The 18,350-nt window shown below is 39.5% G+C and overlaps 1 protein-coding gene across 2 annotated transcripts in view; it reads left to right on the plus strand.

The window, feature by feature from the left end:
- Window positions 1-18,350, plus strand: part of VWA8 (von Willebrand factor A domain containing 8) — a 390,434-nt gene that overhangs the window by 297,363 nt on the left and 74,721 nt on the right. The gene's annotated exons all lie outside the window — the stretch shown is intronic.

Here is an 18,350-nt window from a genome sequence, read left to right on the forward strand (position 1 = left end):
CATTCTCACACAGTCATTCTCCATCAGGTGGCAAAGGTGATCCTGGTGGCACTGGGTAATACACATGGTTCTCCCAGCTGGCAGTCTCAGCCAAAGGGGCATGTGTCTCCCTGTAATTTCAGCAGAAGTCCTCAGGAGTGCTTAAATAGGCTGGTAAGGTCACATGCCCTGAACCCATCACTGTGGCCAAAGGTAGGGGATACTCTGATTGGTCAGACCTGGGCCATGTCTCCACCCCTAGAGTTCGGAATGAGAAGGGACTGAATGAGTCCCACCTGAAACATGAAGTTAGGAAATAAGGATGGGAGGGGGAGCAGCCCAGAAGAAATGCTGGATGAACAACAAACATGACCACGTGGTTTATTTTTTTATTTTTATTTTTTCGTGGTTTTGACAGCAAGAGCCAGCTCCTTCCAAGTGATAGCTAATGATCTTTCCTCTAAGTTAGGACTCCTTGGAGTCCAGGACTTCAGATTTACTTGAATTGTCAGATTTATTGTTTTGCACTCCACACAGCATTCATGAAGCGTGATCCTTACCAAATATATGGTGATATACTTGGCCAATGGTGATATAGTATCCATTAATTTTATCTTCCATTTAATTCCTTGGATGAATAGCTCAGAAATATATACTTGGTTTTCCAATTATACAGAGAGCAGAAATAAATACTCTAGTCCAGCCTAATTCATATGAGACTTTCCAGTTGCTGGGGTTCTGAATGAAATTCATCAAGTCTTCATGGACAGCATTCTGGTAGCATTACAGTGGGAATCCCCTTGCCCCCCAAGAAAAAGAGCTCACTCATATTGGATAATTTTTATTATTATTTTTCCTTTGGGATGTTTGTTTTAAGAGGGGAATACAAAGCTGTTGAAGGGCCTACATTTCACGTTGCTGCTCAGGGCTGAATAATCCTTTCCATAAAGAACATCTGGCCGGGTGCGGTGGCTCAAGCCTGTAATCCCAGCACTTTGGGAGGCCGAGACGGGCGGATCACGAGGTCAGGAGATCGAGACCATCCTGGCTAACACGGTGAAACCCCGTCTCTACTAAAAATACAAAAACTAGCCGGGCGAGGTGGCGGGCGCCTGTAGTCTCAGCTACTCGGGAGGCTGAGTCAGGAGAATGGCCTAAACCCAGGAGGCGGAGCTTGCAGTGAGCTGAGATCTGGCCACTGCACTCCAGTCCGGGCGACAGAGCAAGACCCTGCCTCAAAAAAAAAACAAAAAAAAAAAAAAAAAAAAAAAAAAGAACATCTGTAGAGCCCTCGTAGGAAAATCTGAAACTTAAATAGGTTTTGCACAAGCCAAAGAGGAAAGTGCTGCTTTTGATTGTGAGTCATCATTCCCTCAACGGCTCTGCCTTCATATTTACGTATACATCATTACTCAGAAAGAGAAAAATCTGACACAATACCAGAAACAAGTTCATGTGTTCCAGTCTGCTTCGGGTTACTCTCAACAATCTGTAAGGACTATTTCACAGGAGTAAATAGTCGCCATTATTGTAATTATGACTCCGTTAGTCTTAAAATAACAATATTCCTTCTTTTGTAGCCTATAATTATTTTGAAGTTTAAAAATCAGGTGTACATCTCTCTTGTGCCTCTGGTTTGATGGTAGGGAAGGCCTCTGACTGCTCTCAAGATAAAACAGGAACATACTTCAAGATTCTGAATATAGCTCTCCTTCTCACCCAAGCCCAGCTCAAGAAATATTTAGATAGATAGATAGACTATACAAATGTATTTTCAATACTTATTTATATAAGTATAGCTTTTCTAAAATTGCAGTAGCATTTCCTTTACAGGATAGGTCTTGATTCTTCAACCTCTGAAGAAGATATCACTGTATCTTCTAATCTTTGGTGAGTTTAAAAGGAGCATATGTTCACCATCACCAGAGTCTTAAATCTAAACTCTATAATTTCTGTCCCCAGGTATAGATAATGTAACCATTTTTTCATAAAATATAATTACATTTTTAAAACCTTTTACTTTCTCTCTCTCTCTCTCCTCTCTCTGTCTCTCTGTATGTGTGGATATATATTATCTATCTGCATTATTTTTCATGAACCACTTAAATGTGAGTTGTAGACATGATGCCCCATTACCTGTAAATACTGGCTGGGCACGGTGGCTCACACCTGTAATTCCAGCACTTTGGGAGGCCAAGGTGGGCAGATCAACTGAGGTCAGGAGTTTGAGACCAGCCTGACCAACGTGACAAAACCTGTCTCTCCTAAAAATACAAAAATTAGCTGAGCATGGTGGCACACGCCTGTAATCCCAGCTACTAGGGAGGCTGAGGCAGGAGAATTGCTTGAACCCAGGGGGCAGAGATTGCAGTGAGCCAAGATCATGCCACTGCACTCCAGCTTGGGACACAGAGCAAGACTATGTCTCAAGAAAAAAAAAAAAAATTCAGTTTTTCCTCACAAGAGCATTCTTCTAACATAACCACAACACAGACCTCAAAATCAGAAAGTTAACACTGATATAGCATTAATGTGTAATCCACAGACCTTATTCAAATTTCAGATATCTCAGTAACATCCTTTATAGAAAAAGGAAGCAATTGCAGATCATGTGTTACATTTACTTTGCATGTCTCTTTGGTGTCTTTCAATCTGAACAGTTCCTCATCTTTCCTTGACTTTCATGACCTTGACATTTTTGAAGACTATAGGCCAGTGATTTTGTAGAACATCCCTCAGTTTGGGTTCATCTGATGTTTTCTATTTTTAGATCCAGTTTATGCATCATTGGCAAGAACATCACAATAGTGCTGTGTTCTCAATGTGTCCTGTTAGATCAGGAGTCCCCAGTGTAGGTTGTGCGCTCCTTATGAGAATCTAATTTAGCCTGATGATCTGACGTGGAATAGTTTATCCTGAAACCATTCCCCCTACCCTGTCCCTGGAAAAATTGTTCCATGAAACCAGTTCCTGGTGCCAAAAAGGTTGGGGACTGCTCTACTAGGCGACACACGATGTCAATTTGTCCCATTGCTGGTGATGTTAACTTTGAACATTTGGTTAGGGTGATGTCTCCACTGTGACATTACTATTTTTTTCCTTCATAGCGTGTTTTGTGGTCATATATTTGAAGACGATGTAAATCTTGTTTCGTCAAACTTTCATCCATTAGTTTTATCATCTGTTCATGAGTTTTGCTTGAATCAGTTATTATCACTATAGTTGCAAAGTGGTGATTTTTCTGATTCCAGTATTCCTTCTACATTTATTGGTTGGCATTCTAAGATAACAGAGTACATTCTCTTCTCCCTTTGTGTGTGTGTTTGTTTTTATGAGTCAATTTTTGTTTTTGTTGCAGTTGCTTTTGGGGACCTGGTCATAAATTCTTTGCCAAGGCTGATGTCCAGAATGGTATTTCCTAGTTTTCTTCTTGGTTTTTATAGTTTTAGGGCTTAGATTTAAGTCATTAATCCATTTTTAGTTTATTTCTGTGTCTAGTGAAAGGAAGAGGTCCAGTTTCAATCTTCTTCTGCATATGGCTAGCTACTTATCCCAGCACCACTTATTGAATAGAGAGTTCTTTCTCCATTGCTTGTTTTTGTTGACTTTGTCAAGAATCATATGGCTACAAGTGGGCAACTTTGTTTCTGGGTTCTCTATTCTGTTCCATTGGTCTGTGTGTCTGTTTTTGTACCAGTATGGCGCTGTTTTGGTTACTGTAGCCTTGTAGTATAGTTTGAAGTTGGATAATTTGATTCCTCCAGCTTTGTTCTTTTTACTTCTTTTTACTTGGCTATTTAGGCTCCTTTTTGGTTCCATATGAATTGTAAAATAGTTTTTTCTAATTCTGTGAAGGATGCCAATGGTAGTTTGATAGGAATAGTATTGAATCTATACATTGCTTTGGGCAGTGTGGCCATTTTAACAATACTGATTCTTCCTATCCATGAGCATGGAATGTTTTTCTATTTGTCTGTGTTATCTCTGATTTCTTTCAGCAGTATTTTATAATTCTGTAATTTGTAGAAATCTTTTATCTCGCTGGTTAGCTGTATTCTTAGGTATTTTATTCTGTTTGTGGCTATTGTGAATGGGACTGTGTTCTCGATTTGGCCTTCAGCTTGGATGTTATTGGTATATAGAAATGCCACTGATTTTTTTACATTAATTTATAACAGGCAGTTTTATTGTGAACAAGCCCTAAGGAAACATCTATTATAATCTATCAATCTCGTTAAAGATTTTGTCAGAGATAGACAAGTAATCTTTGCTCTGTGCAATGGCCAGGGCCTAAAATAACGTAATTATAGTAAATTTGTATTATGTTGTTTGATATCTATCTATCTTGTTACATTTAACCATTAACCATTAATTTTAATAGCTCCAGACTATTTGACTGGAATTATTATTTCCACTGACCACAGGAGGGTGTCGGTGAGCTTAGAACAGGAGTATTTCAACGAAATACTAGAACTTCAACAACTAATGACAAATTCTTGTCATTTCACTGTATTTGGAAGTTGTAATTTAAAAATGTAATCACTAGCCAGAAATCTTAAGTCAGTGTCCTTTCTATTAGAAGACCTTTCGGCTATCAAATGAAAGGCTTTTATGAAAGAATTCAGAAATTTTAGTGAGGTATTGTAGCACAGGGAAATTTCCTCTGACTAAAAATTAAGAAATCCAAATCCTCTTCCTGGTTCCATCACTAGTTGGCTTTAGGTAGTCACTTCACCTCTCTGGGTCTTAATTTCTTTTTTTATAAAATAAGGTAGATTATAAGCTCATCCTTCAGGTCCTTCCACAAAAGGCAACAATGAATACGGGGTCTGAAAGAAAAAGATACACATCAAAGAACTACCCTATCCTAGTGGTTCTTCTTTTAATTAACTGCTGAGTATGTGCTAGCTGCTTCTAATACATTCTCTGGCATGATCATTACAATCACCATTTCAGATGTATCTATTATTGCTCCCATTCTGAGGTTGGGAGTAAGTAATTTGCCCAGGCTCACTCTGCTAACAAAGAACAAAGCTGAGATGTCAGCCCAGGTTTATCTAACTCAGAAGCCCATGTTTGTATTCCTTTTCCCCATGTGGCTTCCCTAGGACCAAAGGATTAGTTTTAATGGAAGTTGTACCCTTAGAGAAGAAAACAGATGTCTCCGCTTAGTAGAATTTAGACTAAATGCTTATAGGTGCCAGATAGGCAATGTGGATGGGGACACAGGCCCGGAGGGTCTCAGGTGAACAGGAAGTTGTGTCCCACATAGGAAGGCAGTCACTACCTAGCTGTTGCCATGTGAGAATATGGCCCCAATTTGACCTTATCCTCCCATTTTCAAGAGAAGACCATAATCTAGAGTTTTAAGTGAAATCTCATTCGTTTGAAATTTTAGCAGCAAATTCAGAATGTTTTACACTGGGACTGATGACAGTACACACATTTGTGGGATGGCAGGACCCACTGATATCTCTTTTCTCTCACCAGGTTGGGAGCAGGGTTGAGAAATGAAGCCCCATTCTCTTCCAGGCTTTCCTGTGTTGCTAAATTTGCTTACGTGCTCTAGAAGAGTCCCTTAGGTTCCCTAAGCAATTAAAACAGGGACTGGCAAATTGCACCACCTTTTTTTGTAAGGCCCACAAACTAAGATTTAAAAAAAAAAAAAAAAAAAAAACTTTAACAATTGGAAAAAAAATCAGTTGTTGATAAAAAAGAATTATATTTCATGGCATATGAAAATTTCATGAAATTCAAATTTTGGTGTCCATAAAGTTTTATTGAAACACAGCTACATTCATTCATTTATGAATTATCTGTGTCTGCTTTTGCACTACAAGGGCACAGTTGAGTAGTTGCAACAAAGACCATATGGCCTGTAAAGCCTAAAATATTTACTATGTGGCTTTTTGTAGAAAACGTTTGCTAACTCCTGGTTTGGAATACAAAAGCCAAAAAGATGGGCAGTCTACCTCTGCTTTCTACACTGTTATATACTCACTCTAAGATAATTGTTTTAAATGGAATATCCTGAAATCAGAGGGAAGGAAAGGGGGAAAATAAAGGAGATACTGCCCAAAGCCATTTACAGATACAATGCTATTCCTATCAAACTACCAATGTCGTTTTTCACAGAATCAGAAAAAGCTATTTTACAATTTGTATGGAACCAAAAGAGAGCCTGAATAGTCAAAGCAATCCTCAGTCCTTTCCCCATTGCTTTTTTTTTTTTGTTGGCTTTGTCAAAGATCAGATGGCTGTAGGTGTGTGGCTTTGTTTCTGGCTTCTCTCACCTGTTCCATTGGTCTATTTATCTGTTTTTGTACCAGTACCATGTTGTTTTGGTTTCTGTTTATATTTATTACGCATTTTATGAGTGACAAAGCAAAATCCTCTGGTTGTAAGAATGAGAAGAATGAAGCTAAAGCAGTGTCCACACACCCCTTACATATGCATTATCAGACCCCACGCCTTCACTCACGTTGGCCCCTGCCTGGAATGCCCATACCCACTTCTGTGTTTCTTCCTTTAAGGCTGCGTGCCAATGTCTCCCTAAGCCCTCCTTGGCTGCAGCCTGTCTACCCTCTGCAAAACACATCCTTCCCTCCTCAGCATCCCTATGCCTAGATCATGCTGTGATCTCTGACTTTGACGTGTGTCAAAGGGCAAGTTCCCCCAGAGCAGAATGTATGTCCCACTTAGGCTGGCACCCCCAGTACCCGCCTAGAAGCCTGACACCTGTTCAGAGTTCAATAAATTCTTGATGAATCAGTAAATCCGTAAATGGATGTATAATTAATTTGGCTATTTAAAGCTTCTACGAGGTCCCTCAGAGGGATGATAAAGCTGGAAAATCCTTTGGTGTTTTCCAGGCTGAGTCTTTTGTATCTGTAAATGAGCTCACTGTTCACTAGCTGACTGTTGCCTAGGTTGGCAAAGAATCAAATAGGGATCAATCCCCCCCGGTTCATGTTTCTACACTTGTCAGTTTGTGGCTATAGAATAAACACCCGTGAACCAGGTGGCCAAAACCAAGTCTGATTCCAAGTTCTATCCAGTGATCTGAGGCTATCATTTAACCTCTCCGAAGCTCCATTTCCCCATCTGTAAAATGGAGCTAACTATAGCAGCTACCTCACAAGATTGTTGTAAAACCCAAATGAGATAACATGTTTGAGCACTTTGCAAACTGTAAAGTAGTGTATAAACAATATTATTATTTATTATAATAAATCAGTACAATAATAAGAGAAAGATTGTAGATTTCTCCTATTATCTATTATAGATTATGGATTAAAGATTATATGGTGAACTAATTTTAAAATATATAAAGAACTACCAAATTAAAATTTTAGAAAACTTGTTAAGTATGTATAATGACCCTTCTTTGAAGGGGAGGGGCTAATACTATGTTCATAACTCACATAAATAAGAACGAACAGTCCAAGGAATTAGATTATTTCCCATCCTAACCAGTTTTGTAAAGACATAACACATGTTGCAGTGATCACTTAAATTTGTACTCAGCTTGTGCAAGCTACCCCTGGTGGTGGAACGCTGCCCTTCTCAGAGTGAGGCTGAATGTGGGCCTAGAGTATCCAGCATATTTTCTTCCAACTCTGAAATTCTGTGGCTTAGGTCTTGTTACTAGAAGTGAATTCTGTTTCACCATTACCAGATATTATAAAGTTAGAAGTGCATTTCAGTAGAAAAAAATAACATTCTCCCCTCACCACCCCCAACAACAAACCTTTGGAAATGAAAAAAACAATAAACTTGTGATGAATACTAATAGTACTAAACAAAAATGGGCAATACTCAAAATACTAATGGAAAAAATCTGCTCTAATCAAAATGGTTCACAAAGAAACACAAAGTAAAACTACCTCACCAGAAATACAGATAATATTATTACCTCTGCCTGACTACAATTCATATATTATTCATCTAATACAACAAATAAACCTATTTATTCCTTTGCATTTTACTATAGGACATATTCTTGTAATTAAATATTTACTAGTGTTCATTTTAGAATTATTAAAACTACGAAGTTTGTAAAGAGTAAAACTTTAAAGTAGGAAAAGTTAAATATTTATTTTAGCTAACTGATATAATTCCTTTTGGTTTAAAATATTCATATTCCTTTTTTGTAATCATAACCAAATCTGTTTAAAGAAATCTACTGCCCTATGTTTTTGTTGTTATTGAGACAGAGTCTCACTCATCACCCAGGCTGGAGGGCAGTGGCGCAATCTCAGCTCACTGCAACTCCGCCTCCCGGGTTCAAATGATTCTCGTGCCTTAGCCTCCCAAGTGGCTGGGATTACGGGCACTCCCCCACCATGCCTGGCTAATTTTTGGATTTTTAGTAGAGACGAGGTTTCACCATGTTGGCCAAGCTGGTATCGAACTCCTGGCCTCATGTGATCTGCCTGCCTTGGCCTCCCACAGTGCTGGGATTTATAGCTGTGAGCCACCGCGCTCAGTACCTATAAATTTTAAATTCTTAGGCAAAATGGAAACCATCAGCCTAATATTTTAAACTATCTCTTAAAGCATTTCTTTGTTCCTGAAGACTCTAAGCGTAAATGATGCTGCTTATAATTTATGACATTAATTGCCTTTAGCAGTACTGTGTTCTATGTGTTATTGTTGCTATTATGAAGGTAATTATAATTGTATATCTCCTGAGAAGATGAAAAAGTTTTTCTAGGTCTGTATGTAAAGTATTTGAAGAAAAGATTATTTTACTGCCCATCAAAAGTAGCTTCAAGCAAGAGCTATTGTGCAGGACCTTTTATAGACATAGATGAAATTCCTTTTGCCATTTGAACAGTGTTTACATTCGGGAAAGTTCACAGTTAAGTCTTTGACATACTGTGAAAGGATCTTTTGTTCTCTATAAAAACATACTTCCTCATCCTTTGAGTCACCTTGTTTTTATTCCCTTGTTTACTTTTCTGGGGAAATAATGCCCACCTCCCAAGTAATGTCAAGGGAAGAACTATTTCAGAAATCTAGGTTGTTCTGTGTGAGGAAAGAGGGCTTGGATTTTGGCAGGAAAAAATCAGAAATATTTTTAAAACCTGAACCAGATAAATAATGTAATCTCAAGCTTCCAAAAATTATTTGGGTAGGATTTTTTCCAATGCTAAAAAAAAGGAAATCTTTTTTTTATCATCATTATTAACAGCGATCAGACTCAGGAAACGTGAGACGCTTCACTGAGGGGACTACCGGCACGGTCCAAAGGCATTTTCCTACTGTGTCAGGAAAGCCCTCCTCTGCTAACTATGTAGATTCTCCAAGACATGCATAGTTTAATATTTTCTCCTAGTTGGTGGGATCTGGATTTTATGGTGAACTTAGACTTTAGTCAGTCAGACTTGAATTCTTTTTTTTTTTTTTTTTTTTTCCTGAGACAATGTCTCGCTCTGTCGCCCAGGCTAGAGTGCAGTGGTGTGATCTTGGCTCACTGCAACCTCTGCCTCCCGGGTTTAGGTGATTCTCCTGCCTCAGCCTCCTGAGTAGCTGGGATGACAGGCATGCGTCACAACACCCAGCTAATTTTTGTATTTTTAGTGGAGAAAGGGTTTCGCCATATTGGCCAATCTGGTATCAGACTCTGGACCTCAAGTGATCCACCCACCTCGGTCTCCCAAAGTGCTAGGATTACAGGCATGAGCCACCACGCCTGGCCCAGACTTGAATTCTTTTAGCGATGTATATTTATCGTAAATAATGTGACTGATTCTACTCATGGCTTCAAAACTGATTTTGAAGGGAAAAAACTCTTGCTGTTTTGTGTATCAGCATATGCCCAATGCTAGCACAGTGCCCTGAACTTACTGGACACTCAGTAAGCATTTGTCAAATGAATGAAATAAATATATACACATTCAGAGTGACAATGTCAACAGCCTTTTAAAATTCTTTTTTTTTTTTCAAATAAGTATTTTAAATGAACACGTTCTAATGTATTTGTTTTAAGAAAATCTTATTTGTTTGTAGATATGCTCTGTGTGTTAATGTGAATGTTCATTTATCCTTACCTAATATGCATAAGTGGAAGATTACTTGTGGTTTAGGGATTATCTATTCAACCCTTCTTCAGTCACCCTAAACCTGACACATCCAGAAAATGTCTCCCAAAAGCTTCTGATCCTCATTTATATCCTGAGTTTTACCACAGGCAGGCCATCAAAGTCAGTGATCTTCATGTTCTGGGGCATTTCCGTTGGAGCTCTTTTTTTTCTGTATAAATGATAAACAGAGATGTGCTTTATTGCTGTTGTTAGGAAAGCTATGTGTGTAATATGTGAGGAAAGGGTAAGGTACTGAAGCCTGCCCATCACTGTGAAGTATTCTACATGTATCTCTCCATTTTCTCTTTGTAGCTTCCCATGTGATAGAATAATGATAGTCCCATTTTAGAGATGAAGAAACAGAATTTCAAACAGATGACATAGTATACCCAATGCCCTGTGGCCAGTAAGTGGCATTTTCAGACATGAGCCACCAGGGCAAGCATTGAGTCTGTAGATCATGTTCAGAATTGTCTGGTATGGTGCAGTTTAGACAGTACATTAATACAGTGTTTTACTAACCTTCTTAAAGATATGCTAGCCCTTTAATCTAGTGTCTTATTTACTGATGTACAGTGCTTTCTATAAATCTGATATATATTAAAAGGGAAAAATGCTTACCTTTCAGGCATATTTCTTGCTTTCCTAAACTATGAGATGCTTTATAAAACATTGAATTCTGTACTATCAAGAATACATTCATTGTTTAAAGCCAGTGTAGTGTAGTAAAAAAAAATCTAATAAACCTGGGTTTTAGAAGGAGATGGACTGAGATTTCAATCCTAGCTCCTCCAATTAATAACTATGTGATAATGAGTATATTGCTATACATCTCTAAGCCTTAGTTTTCTGTCCTGCAAAGTAGAAATAATACCTAATATGGAGAATTATGAATATCAGCAGTGGTATATGTAAAATGCCTAGACTGTAAACATCAGGGCACAGGCACATGGTAGTCACTCATCATCATTACTCACTGAATGAATCCATGAATGAATGAATGATTCAGATTAGGTTCCATTGTTCAACCCTACACATAAAAATCAGGAAAATTTGGTCAGGAGTGGTGGCTCACACCTGTAATCCAGCACTTTGGGAGGCAGAAGTGGGCAGTCCACCTGAGGTCTGGAGTTCGAGACCAGCCTGACCAACATGGGGAAACCCTGTCTCTACTAAAAATACAAAATTAGCTGGGCGTGGTTGCACAGGCCTGCAATACCAGCTACTCGGGAGGCTGAGGCAGGAGAATCGCTTGAACCCAGGAGGTGGAGGTTGTGGTTAGTTTAGATTGTGCCATTGCACTCGAGCCTGGGCAACAAGATCAAAACTCCATCTCAAAAAAAAAAAAAATCAGGAAAATTTGATAAGAATCTTAAGTGAGAGGAAAACTCGTATACATTCTCTTCTTTGCCCTCTAGGAAATACCTTTCTTCTTTCAGATGCACTTAGAAAAATAAAAGTAAGTGGAAAAGTCACATCTGATACTGTGTGATTAAAAAAAAAAAGATTTTTAATTTCACAAGTGAGCAAGTATAATAGATGGAAGTGCAAATCCTAAATTGGAGCTAGTAGACAGAGAACTGCCTTTTCCTTGGCACTTCAGGACATTTATTCCCATTTTTTTAAGGTATGCATTTCTCTCAAGTCTTTCCTGGAACAGTCATGATACTGGAAATGTTTTGAGTCACTCTCATGCCACCTCTTTTGCAACTGAGAGCAAACATGTTTTCAGGAGTTCAGAAGTAATCAAGTCCTAATTTCAGCGGCCAGAGCCATAACAAGGGGCCTGCCGCCATCTGGGCAGAACACTGAGTGAGTTAGGAAACATCAGTTTGGTATTTGTAATATTTGTAGCAAAACTGAACTTCCTGAGTGAGGTCATGAATGAACAGCAGATCATGAGTGTTATTATAAGAATTGGACAGAGTGTATAATTCTCATGCAACCCAAACTTCAGAAAATATCCTTGATGAAAATCCGGAGTTATTTTTTCCCAAAGCTAATATTAACATGATACATACCTGGCATATCTCTATTGAAAAATGAATGTTTTGTACTAAGCAGTACCTTTTTCACTCTTCTAAAATAATAGTAGTAATAGCTAATGCATATTGGACTTAGTATGGCCAGGCACTATCTTAAGTAATAATGTGAATTTAACCTTTTTTTTTTTTTTTTTGGTGTCATTTCTTTTTTTTTTTTATTTTTTTTTTTATTATTATACTTTAAGTTCTAGGGTACATGTGCATAACGTGCAGGTTTGTTACATATGTATACTTGTGCCATGTTGGTATGCTGCACCCATCAACTCGTCAGCACCCATCAATTCATCATTTATATCATGTATAACTCCCCAATGCAATCCCTCCCCCCTCCCCATGATAGGCCCCAGTGTGTGATGTTCCCCTTCCCGAGTCCAAGTGATCTCATTGTTCAGTTCCCACCTATGAGTGAGAACATGCGGTGTTTGGTTTTCTGTTCTTGTGATAGTTTGCTAAGAATGATGGTTTCCAGCTGCATCCATGTCCCTGCAAAGGACGAAAACTCATCCTTTTTTATGGCTGCATAGTATTCCATGGTGTATATGTGCCACATTTTCTTAATCCAGTCTGTCACTGATGGACATTTGGGTTGATTCCAAGTCTTTGCTATTGTGAATAGTGCCGCAATAAACATACGTGTGCATGTGTCTTTGTAGTAGAATAATTTATAATCCTTTGGGTATATACCCAGTAGTGGGATGGCTGGGTCATATGGTACATCTAGTTCTAGATCCTTGAGGAAGTGCCATACTGTTTTCCATAATGGTTGAACTAGTTTACAATCCGACCAACAGTATAAGAGTGTTCCTATTTCTCCACATCCTCTCCAACACCTGTTGTTTCCTGACTTTTTAATGATTGCCATTCTAACTGGTGTGAGATGGTATCTCATTGTGGTTTTGATTTGCATTTCTCTGATGGCCAGTGATGATGAGCATTTTTTCATGTGTCTGTTGGCTGTATGAATGTCTTCTTTTGAGAAATGTCTGTTCATATCCTTTCCCCACTTTTTGATGGGGTTGTTTGTTTTTTTCTTGTATATTTGTTTGAGTTCTTTGTAGATTCTGGATATTAGCCCTTTGTCAGATGAGTAGATTGCAAAAATTTTCTCCCATTCTGTAGGTTGCCTGTTCACTCTGATGGTAGTTTCTTTTGCTGTGCAGAAGCTCTTTAGTTTAATTAGATCCCATTTGTCAATTTTGGCTTTTGCTGCCGTTGCTTTTGGTGTTTTAGACATGAAGTCCTTGCCCATGCCTATGTCCTGAATGGTACTACCTAGGTTTTCTTCTAGGGTTTTTATGGTATTAGGTCTAACATTTGAGTCTCTAATCCATCTTGAATTAATCTTCGTATATGGAGTAAGGAAAGGATCCAGTTTCAGCTTTCTACTTATGGCTAGCCAATTTTCCCAGCACCATTTATTAAATAGGGAATCCTTTCCCCATTTCTTGTTTTTGTCAGGTTTGTCAAAGATCAGATGGCTGTAGATGGGTGGTATTATTTCTGAGGACTCTGTTCTGTTCCATTGGTCTATATCTCTGTTTTGGTACCAGTACCATGCTGTTTTGGTTACTGTAGCCTTGTAGTATAGTTTGAAGTCAGGTAGCGTGACGCCTCCAGCTTTGTCCTTTTGACTTAGGATTGTCTTGGCAATGCGGGCTCTTTTTTGGTTCCATATGAACTTTAAAGCAGTTTTTTCCAATTCTGTGAAGAAACTCATTGGTAGCTTGATGGGGATGGCATTGAATCTATAAGTAACCTTGGGCAGTATGGCCATTTTCACAATATTGATTCTTCCTATCCATGAGCATGGTATGTTCTTCCATTTGTTTGTGTCCTCTTTGATTTCACTGAGCAGTGGTTTGTAGTTCTCCTTGAAGAGGTCCTTTACATCCCTTGTAAGTTGGATTCCTAGGTATTTTATTCTCTCTGAAGCAATTGTGAATGGAAGTTCATTCCTGATTAGGCTCTCTGCTTGTCTGTTACTGGTGTATAAGAATGCTTGTGATTTTTGCACATTAATTTTGTATCCTGAGACTTTGCTGAAGTTGCTTATCAACTTAAGGAGATTTTGGGCTGAGACAATGGGGTTTTCTAAATATACAATCATGTCATCTGCAAACAGGGACAATTTGACTTCTTCTTTTCCTAACTGAATACCCTTGATTTCTTTCTCTTGCCTGATTGCCCTAGCCAGAACTTCCAACACTATGTTGAATAGGAGTGGTGAGAGAGGGCATCCCTGTCTTGTGCCAGTTTTCAAAGGGAATTTTTCCAGTTTTTGCCCATTCAGTATGATATTAGCTGTGGGTTTGTCATAAATAGCTTTTATTATTTTGAGGTACGTTCCATCAATACCGAATTTATTGAGCGTTTTTAGCATGAAGGGCTGTTGAATTTTGTCAAAAGCCTTTTCTGCATCTATTGAGATAATCATGTGGTTCTTGTCTTTGGTTCTGTTTATATGCTGGATTATGTTTATTGATTTGCGAATGTTGAACCAGCCTTGCATCCCAGGGATGAAGCCCACTTGATCATGGTGGATAAGCTTTTTGATGTGCTGCTGAATCCGGTTTGCCAGTATTTTATTGAGGATTTTTGCATCAATGTTCATCAGGGATATTGGTCTAAAATTCTCTTTTTTGGTTGTGTCTCTGTCAGGCTTTGGTATCAGGATGATGTTGGCCTCATAAAATGAGTTAGGGAGGATTCCCTCTTTTTCTATTGATTGGAATAGTTTCAGAAGGAATGGTACCAGCTCCTCCTTGTACCTCTGGTAGAATTCAGCTGTGAATCCATCTGGTCCTGGACTTTTTTTGGTGGGTAGGCTATTAATTATTGCCTCAATTTCAGAGCCTGCTATTGGTCTATTCAGGGATTCAACTTCTTCCTGGTTTAGTCTTGGGAGAGTCTAAGTGTCCAGGAAATTATCCATTTCTTCTAGATTTTCTAGTTGATTTGCGTAGAGGTGTTTATAGTATTCTCTGATGGTAGTTTGTATTTCTGTGGGATAGTTGGTGATATCCCCTTTATCATTTTTTATTGCGTCTATTTGATTCCTCTCTCTTTTCTTCTTTATTAGCCTTGCTAGCGGTCTGTCAATTTTGTTGATCTTTTCAAAAAACCAACTCCTGGATTCATTGATTTTTTGGAGGGTTTTTTGTGCCTCTATCTCCTTCAGTTCTGCTCTGATCTTAGTTATTTCTTGCCTTCTGCTAGCTTTTGAGTGTGTTTGCTCTTGCCTCTCTAGTTCTTTTAATTGTGATGTTAGGGTGTCAATTTTAGATCTTTCCTGCTTTCTCTTGTGGGCATTTAGTGCTGTAAATTTCCCTCTACACACTGCTTTAAATGTGTCCCAGAGATTCTGGTGTGTTGTATCTTTGTTCTCATTGGATTCAAAGAACATCTTTATTTCTGCTTTCATTTCGTTATGTACCCAGTAGTCATTCAGGAGCAGGTTGTTCAGTTTCCATGTAGTTGAGCGGTTTTGATTGAATTTCTTAGTCCTGAGTTCTAGTTTGATTGCACTGTGGTCAGAGAGACAGTTTGTTATAATTTCTGTTCTTTTACATTTGCTGAGGAGTGCTTTACTTCCAATTATGTGGTCAATTTTGGAATAAGTGCAATGTGGTGCTGAGAAGAATGTATATTCTGTTGATTTGGGGTGGAGAGTTCTATAGATGTCTATTAGGTCCGCTTGGTGCAGAGATGAGTTCAATTCCTGGATATCCTTGTTAACTTTCTGTCTCGTTGATCTGTCTACTGTTGACAGTGGAGTGCTGAAGTCTCCCATTATTATTGTATGGGAGTCTAAGTCTCTTTGTAAGTCTCTAAGGACTTGCTTTATGAATCTGGGTGCTCCTGTATTGGGTGCATATATATTTAGGATAGTTAGCTCTTCCTGTTGAATTGATCCCTTTACCATTATGTAATGGCCTTCTTTGTCTCTTTTGATCTTTGATGGTTTAAAGTCTGTTTTATCAGAGACTAGGATTGTAACCCCTGCTTTTTTTTGTTCTCCATTTGCTTGGTAGATCTTCCTCCATCCCTTTATTTTGAGCCTATGTATGTCTCTGCATGTGAGATGGGTCTCCTGAATACAGCAGACTGATGGGTCTTGACTCTTTATCCAGTTTGCCAGTCTGTGTCTTTTAATTGGAGCATTTAGTCCATTAACATTTAAGGTTAATATTGTTATGTGTGAACTTGATCATGCCATTATGATATTATCTGGTTATTTTGCTCATTAGTTGATGCATTTTCTTCCTAGCCTCGATGGTCTTTACATTTTTGCATGTTTTTGCAATGGCTGGTACCGGTTGTTCCTTTCCATGTTTAGGGCTTCCTTCAGGGTCTCTTGTAAGGCAGGCCTGGTGGTGACAAAATCTCTAAGCATTTGCTTATCTGTAAAGGATTTTATTTCTCCTTCACTGATGAAACTTAGTTTGGCTGGATATGAAATTCTGGGTTGAAAATTCTTTTCTTTAAGAACGTTGAATATTGGCCCCCACTCTCTTCTGGCTTGTAGAGTTTCTGCCGAGAGATCTGCTGTTAGTCTGATGGGCTTCCCTTTGTGGGTAACCCGACCTTTCTCTCTGGCTGCCCTTAAGATTTTTTCCTTCATTTCAACTTTGGTGAATGTGGCAATTATGTGTCTTGGAGTTGCTCTTCTGGAGGATTATCTTTGTGGCGTTCTCTGTATTTCCTGAATTTAAATGTTGGCCTGCCCTACTAGGTTGGGGAAGTTCTCCTGGATGATATCCTGAAGAGTGTTTTCCAACTTGTTTCTATTCTCCCCCTCACTTTCAGGCACCCCAATCAGACGTAGATTTGGTCTTTTTACATAATCCCATACTTCTTGCAGGCTTTGTTAATTTCTTTTTCTTCTTTTTTCTTTTGGTTTCTCTTCTCGCTTCATTTCATTCATTTGATCCTCCATCGCTGATACTCTTTCTTCCAGTTGATCGAGTCGGTTACTGAAGCTTGTGGATTTGTCACGTATTTCTCGTGTCATGGTTTTCATCTCTGTCATTTCGTTTATGACCTTCTCTGCATTAATTAGTCTAGCTGTCAATTCTTCCATTCTTTTTTCAAGATTTTTAGTTTCTTTGCACTGGGTACGTAATTCCTCCTTTAGCTCTGAGAAGTTTGATGGACTGAAGCCTTCTCTCATTTCATCAAAGTCATTCTCTGACCAGCTTTGATCCGTTGCTGACGATGAGCTGTGCTCCTTTGCAGGGGGAGATGTGCTCTTATTTTTTGAATTTCCAGCTTTTCTGCCCTGCTTCTTCCCCATCTTCGTGGTTTTATCTGCCTCTGGTCTTTGATGATGGTGACGTACTGATGGGGTTTTGGTATAGGTGTTCTTCCTGTTTGATAGTTTTCCTTCTAATAGTCAGGACCTTCAGCTGTAGGTCTGTTGGAGATTGCTTGAGGCCCACTCCAGACCCTGTTTGCCTGGGTATCAGCAGCAGAGGTTGCAGAAGATACAATATTGCTGAACAGCGAGTGTACCTGTCTGATTCTTACTTTGGAAGCTTCCTCTCAGGGGTGTACTCCACCCTGTGAGGTGTGGGGTGTCAGACTGCCCCTAGTGGGGGATGTCTCCCAGTTAGGCTACTCAGGGGTCAGGGACCCACTTGAGCAGGCAGTCTGTCCCTTCTCAGATCTCAACCCCCGTGTTGGGAGATCCACTGCTCTCTTCAAAGCTGTCAGACAGAGTCGTTCGCATCTGCACAGGCCTCTGCTGCTTCCCCTGTTATTTTTTAGCTGTGCCCTGTCCCCAGAGGCGGAGTCTACAGAGACAGGCAGGTTTCCTTGAACTGCTGTGAGCTCCACCCAGTTTGAGCTTCCCAGCGGCTTTGTTTACCGACTTAAGCCTCAGCAATGGCGGGCACCCCTCCCCCAGCCTCGCTGCTGCCTTGCGGTTAGATCGCCGCAGACTGCTGTGTTAGCAAGGAGGGAGGCTTCGTGGGCGTGGGACCCTCCCGGCCAGGTGTGGGGTATATTCTCCTGGTGTGCCCGTTTGCTTACAGCGCAGTATTGGGGTGGGAGTTACCCGATTTTCCAGGTGTTGTGTGTCTCAGTTCCCCTGGCTAGGAAAAGGGATTCCCTTCCCCCTTGCGCTTCCCAGGTGAGGCGATGCCTCGCCCTGCTTCAGCTCTCGCTGGTCGGGCTGCAGCAGCTGACCAGCACCGATTGTCCGGCACTCCCTAGTGAGATGACCCCAGTACCTCAGTTG

This window comes from Piliocolobus tephrosceles, chromosome X (genome assembly GCF_002776525.5).
Source record: "Piliocolobus tephrosceles isolate RC106 chromosome X, ASM277652v3, whole genome shotgun sequence".
In the NCBI taxonomy this organism is placed as follows: domain Eukaryota; kingdom Metazoa; phylum Chordata; class Mammalia; order Primates; family Cercopithecidae; genus Piliocolobus; species Piliocolobus tephrosceles.